The sequence below is a fragment of the Plutella xylostella genome, chromosome 14, assembly GCF_932276165.1.
Source record: "Plutella xylostella chromosome 14, ilPluXylo3.1, whole genome shotgun sequence".
Lineage (NCBI taxonomy): Eukaryota > Metazoa > Arthropoda > Insecta > Lepidoptera > Plutellidae > Plutella > Plutella xylostella.
Genome location: NC_063994.1, coordinates 2,398,015 through 2,404,475, shown reverse-complemented (window position 1 = coordinate 2,404,475; position 6,461 = coordinate 2,398,015).

Below are 6,461 nucleotides of genomic sequence, written 5' to 3'. Positions count from 1 at the left end.
ATGGCGGCCATGCTTCCCATTGGCTCTCTGGATTTTAGGCGCCAAATTTCGGTTGGTCGAGACCCCGGATGGCGCGAAATAGTTCGTAACATTTTCCGGTGCGCCAAATTTCGCTGCGGAAAACATTCGAAGTTTTTGTCAGCAAATATTTCGTAAACAAAACTGAGTGTTTTAGCTTATTTTTTTTATATATAGATAATATGAAGTAAGTAAGTTTCATTCAGGTAACTTTTATTTACCGTGAACAAGAAAATTATGATTAAGTACCTACTTATTTGCTTTAGGGGTTTGAAACCTTCAAAGACTTTAAACAAAATATCGAGTTCTATGGTTGACGGTGTTTAAAACTTTCTGATGTTTAAATTATTATTATAATCTTTACGGTCTTCTATTTCTTAATGACGTTGCACATTTCATACTGTGTAAAAACTTTGACCTACTTTTACTGAACGGAAATCGGGGGCATACGTTTGTGGTTAACTTCAAACTACCGCACAAAAACTTCATTTCCGCTGGAAATGCAGATGTTGAGGTTTTTGTAATAGGAATAGGGTAGTTATAATAACTTATATCTCAGCAGACTGTGATAATGATAACTAATAATGCTTTCTGTGTTTGAAAGTAAAGAAAGGAAATAATGTATAAGATTTGATTGATTCGAAGTTGGAAACCATGGAAAATCCTTGCTTCTGTAAAAAAATCTAAAATTTGCTTACTTTGTGTTGTTATTTATAATTCTATGCTAGAACTTTGACTAGGTATAGTCATACCTATTTAAGTACATAACAATTTCGGTACATCATCATCATCCTCAACGAAGGCCTCTCCCAAACCACGCCACTGCACTGATGCAACCTACAGTTAATAAATAAATCAAAAAACTTGGTAACTGAACTGCTTTTGGTTGTGTTTTGACCTACAAACGGAACTGCGAACCCCGGTGGTTGATGGATGTAAACCACATGGTTATTGTATGCCCCGATTCTGTTTGCCATATTGATTGCAACAAAAAATGTTGCCAGGTGCATTTTTGGGTGAAGTTAGATTTTTTACTAAATATTCTAAGGCCATTACTTTGGTTTATAAATGCATTTTACACAGTGCAATTTTAGCTGTTATGTAAGTTACCATTGGTAGAGTGGTGAATAAACGACAACAGTATTTTTTAATTATAAATAGAAACTCATACAAATTTGTTCTACAATTTTATTATTTTGGTACATAAATATTTAGGTTTGTATATGTGTGTGTTTAGTTTATTACTACTTTATAGATATAAATACATAATATTCTCTTGTTATTTTGTAGCACATGCAGTTGTCATTATAAATTCAGATATTTATTAGGTACATATATAAAATTATACACAAGGTATACAAGCCATATACAATTCGGTCCAAACAACTACATAGTTTTGAAGTAGGCTGCGATAACACTGACTGTGCTTTGTCAAACTAATTTACTCTCAATCTTTGAAAGAATGAATAGGCGAATTTTATTTATAAATTATTCAATACAATATCTTGTAAATTAGTTACTAAATAGTTCTTGGTTTCCACTTTTTTAATGCATAGTGTCCCTAACTTTTATCACTTCGTATATTATACATACTTAGAGATAGGCAAGTCTACTATACACTTATATATATGTAGTATTAAATTAGTAATTGTAAATAAAAGGTACTTATCTAAATAATACGAAACTACCTAGATTATAAAATATTACTTAGCCTAGAACCAAATACTTTCTCTAAATCAGTATCTATCTAGTACCTATTTAGATAACCTAGGTATATTTTTTGTTGGACGATGGCAAAATATTGACTTTTTCTTTTTATTTCATTTACTAGTGATTTCGTGCGTGAGGAAAATATAAAACTTACTTGTAGAAGCAATAAGAACAAGACTTGATTCTAGCTACCTACTCTTACTTTGGAATATAGCTGTTTCTTCACAGTGCGATATAAAATTAATACTTAGATAAAAATAAGGGGGTTCAAGTTTAGTGTGCAGCTGTATACCTTATAGGTACTTACCTATATACATATTTAATCCATTTGCTAAGCGAAATTATATCGACGGTGGAAAGGCAAAATGTATTATCCGCCACTTTTGGCGAATATGAGTTATATATACCGTTGGAATCGCCTGATTTTTCTCTTTCGAATGGTGCGGGTCTCGTTTCGATCTGAGCACTTTTTGGCGCTTAAGACAACGGTGATTTTGGAAATCTTAATACTTTTTTCTTGTATTAAGAGCCACTTTTTTAGTCATTTGTATGTTCAAACATACTTGATCAAAACTAAAGTTATATAAAACATTGTACCCTCACTAAAACAGTAAAACATTGTGACTTAATTCATTTTGAACTAATGTGAATTTGTATCATTAGTTACTTAAGCGACCTACCTGATTGCGTAATTGATATAAAACAAAATGCCTTCTGGTCAAAAATAACATAAAATCACTTAATACATTTTACAATTTTGTAATTTGAAGCCATACTGGCACTTAAACCATTTTACCAGTAAGCCTTACTCGCGGCGTTTGGCGGTTAATACAACTTAACCTAAATCTGTTTAGTGGTACAATTGGCACTTAAGCAGCTTTTTGCGATTTGTAGATAATTGATATAAGTGATATAAAACAATTCAAAAGAATCGCAATGAAGCGGTCTATGGTGTTTAAGCTGTTATATCCAGAAGGATATTGTGTGAAAACGCCAATAATATAAATAGGACCGGTTGGAAAGGTGTCGCTTCAGCACCCCGCCGGGACGTTCATTGGGAGAGGACGTGCGTCTATGCGACAGTTGGCGCCGCGTGCGCAGCGTAATTACGTAGGTACAAACTCAGATTCGTTGGCCAGTATAAAACTGTAAATATTTTTTGATTATATCACCGATAACTACATTAAATTATGATATCTATTATATTACTCTTTACACAGGTTCTAAATAATAGTGTTGCTATAATTAATATTTATTGAGTTATAAATATGCACTTGGATCCTTTCGCCTAAATCGCTGTTTCTATGCAAGTAGGGAATTTTAACGTTTCTCTAAAAGGATCCAACCAAATATTTATTTTTTAAAAAATATTTTTTCTATGACAATATGGTTCTTAATGTAAAATATTTGTATTGTATTAACATGACATTACTTTTTATACAAAATAATAATTATATATCATAAATAAACTTATTCATAAATAATTTATATCGAAATCTAGTCAGAAACAGGATTTCTTATCTATATAAAAATTTAACCGAAAATGTGTTCCCAAGCGCAAATCTCTGGATCAACTTAACCGATTTTGATAATTTGTTAGGTAATTATACGAAATAGAAGACCAGTGACCACGAGTACCACGACCTGTTTGTATCCCATAATTTTCAGAATAAAGTATTTCAACGAAAAGCAAACCTTATAGGAAAATGTTGGACATGAATTAAATTAACTTTTCTCTAACTTCACTTCATCATCCTCCATCGCTGAAGACTGCAATATCTGGTATATTGCATATATCCTGCTTTTTATGCCTTCGTAGGAAAACCATCATTCCCTGGTACTTTGCCACTCTTCAGCGATCGTATGGTCCGTATCAATTCGTCTTATTCGGGGGTTGGATATTTAAATTTCTGTCAAGATGCAGGATAGTCATAAATCTCATCACGAACCATTACGTCCCCACTCCTGGGGCACGGGTCTCCTTCCAATGAAGGAATGGTTTAGGCCTAGTCTACCACGTTGGCCTAGCGCGGGTTATTGGGCCCCAACACAAGCAATCTTGTGCTGAGAGAGTTTTCGGGTAAGTGGGCTACCCAACTGTCAGACGTTTTAAAGCCACCCGAAGGCCTCTGACTAGCCTGTAAGACCTGCCGATTTTATTAATCATAATGATTACGATTATGCATCAAGATACAAGATGCTCCTGGTATATTTGCATCTGCATCCAACTCCCCAGGTGGTGGTTAGGATCATTAAAAACTTCGGCAATGTGGCCATACCATCTTGAAAGTCAATCTTTCATAGTAACAAGGAGATATCCTGGGTTTTGTTGCAATGTTCTTCAAGATGCTTTGTATAGATCCTTCATGTTTCCTATGGCAGCCGATGAGACCATCGCTGGATATAGGGTTACCCCTAGCAGCGTTTGTCCTTTTATAAATTTCGTTTGATATTAAGTTCACAAAGAAAATACTCGTACGCAAGTGCTTCTTTAGAATGGTCGTCTAGTTCGACGTTAAGTCTTCCTTGATGGTTGATCATATCCCATGTTTCTTTAGACATCCATTCATTCTTTAAGTGTTCCTTGTGCCTTATTATTTCTTCGCAAATTTTTAACAACACGTCTTTGATGCCAGTTGTTGCCGATCTGGATACTAAGTTTTCTTCTAACTTGTGGGTCCTGCAGCTTATTTACACGACACCTTTGGCAGATCTTGTGGCCTGCTCCTAAACTCCCGCTATCTTCAAGCACATTTTTCCATCGACTAAGTGGTGATCACTATTGACATCAGCAACCCTTTTATTCCTAACATCCAGAAGTGTCTCCATTTTCGACTAATCGTCGGTCGATTTGGTTCTCGGTCCGGCTGTCGGGTGAGACCCAACTCACATTGTGATAGTCCTTTGGGGTTACCACCACTAAAACTTAGCCATTAACAATCCTAAAGCATCGTCGCTTGCTTATCAAATCTAGCGTATCTTGTATGAATCTGACAGATAGGTTAAAGCGAGCGACGCTGCTTATGGATTGATAATTGCTTATGTGTCTTGCCCACACTAACATACGGTGCCGATACATGGACGCTGACCAAGGAAACTGTGCACCGAATCAGAGTTGCACAGAGAGCTATGGAGCGATCCATGTTAAGAATTTCGCTTACAGACCGTATTCCCAGCGTGGTAAATCACCAAAAGACAAAAGTCTTCGACGTCGGTATGCAGGTCACGGAACTGAAATGGGAGTCGGCAGGAAACTTGGCTCGAAGGCAGGACGGAAGGTGGGCAAAGGCGGTGACAGAATGGTGGCATAGAGACGGACGAAGAAATGTCGGTTGGATTATGATTATTAATTAATGAATAAGTAAACCTGCTGATCACTTGGATCTCAATCTCAAAGTGATTTCGCGGTGAACAATATGTTAATAAAGTTTATAATAAAATAATGCTTCGAGAAAAGGTACGGCCATGCCGCTTCTTTGCTCGACTTGGTGAGATATTCTGAATTTTTTGTTTTCAATCTAGCTGGCCCGCAGGTACCGCTTCTTACCCTACCCTACCCTATCCTACCCTACCCTACCCTACCCTACCCTACCCTACCCTACCCTACCCTACCCTACCCTACCCTACCCTACCCTACCCTACCCCACCCCACCCCACCCTACCCTACCCTACCCTACCCTACCCTACCCTACCCTACCCTACCCTACCCTTCTTACCTTTTATACCTTCCCTGGACTTCCACAAATGTTTCTAGACCAAAATCGGTTCAACCGTTCTCGAGTTCTGAGGTCCAATTATAAGTTCATTTATTCTTTAAGTCATTCATCTTAGATATAAATTGCCTTAGTCTGGCGGTTAATTCATTCTTATGGAATGTTTAAAGTAACATAAATTATTATAAAACATTATCCTGGTGTGATGGTTAAATCTCCTTGGTGTTTAAATTGTTTTTACTTGTATTTAATTAAAATGTTAATGTCGTTTAAGCCAATTTTACCTGACTGAGATTTCAGATGCCTATGTCTTATGTCCCTTATTTCAGTAAATAGAATATGTACATTCATTTTATATACAGAATAACATAGAAAACTATTTCAATTTAACGTATTTTAATTTTCAAAGTCATAGCTAGAATAATTACAGAGATATGATTTTTTTTCGAAAATTTCAAACTTTAAATCGCTCTGGTGAACATTTTATGTCATGGCGCTTAAACCATTTTGCCTTTCCACCGTCGATATTATGTAGGTACTGTATTTAGTATAACCTAGATTTGGGTCCATGCATTAGGTAAGTAGATGGATTTTATGCAAGTATAGTAATTTCAAAATTGAGTAGGACTCAAAACACCCAACAGTTAATTTAAGATGGTAAATATGAGTTAATTTTTGCTGTCATGCCCCATGAACTCAAGTCATACTTAACATTATTATTCTTAAATCATTAAGTATATTACTATCCTGTTATTTGACAGTACTTATTTAAGTTTAGATACAACAATAATACCTAACATTATTATGTACACAAATAAATTTCGGTGATCACGTCCGTCTTTATGAAAGTACAAGTAATTAATTTTTCTGTGATTTTTACTATTGCAGACACCGAGTTTTATGTAAACGTACTTCTTATAAATTTCACTATTATTGTGTATACATTACACATGATATATTATAATGTCTGTTAAGTATGCTATTAGATTATAATATATTATTTATTATAAAGTAGTAAAA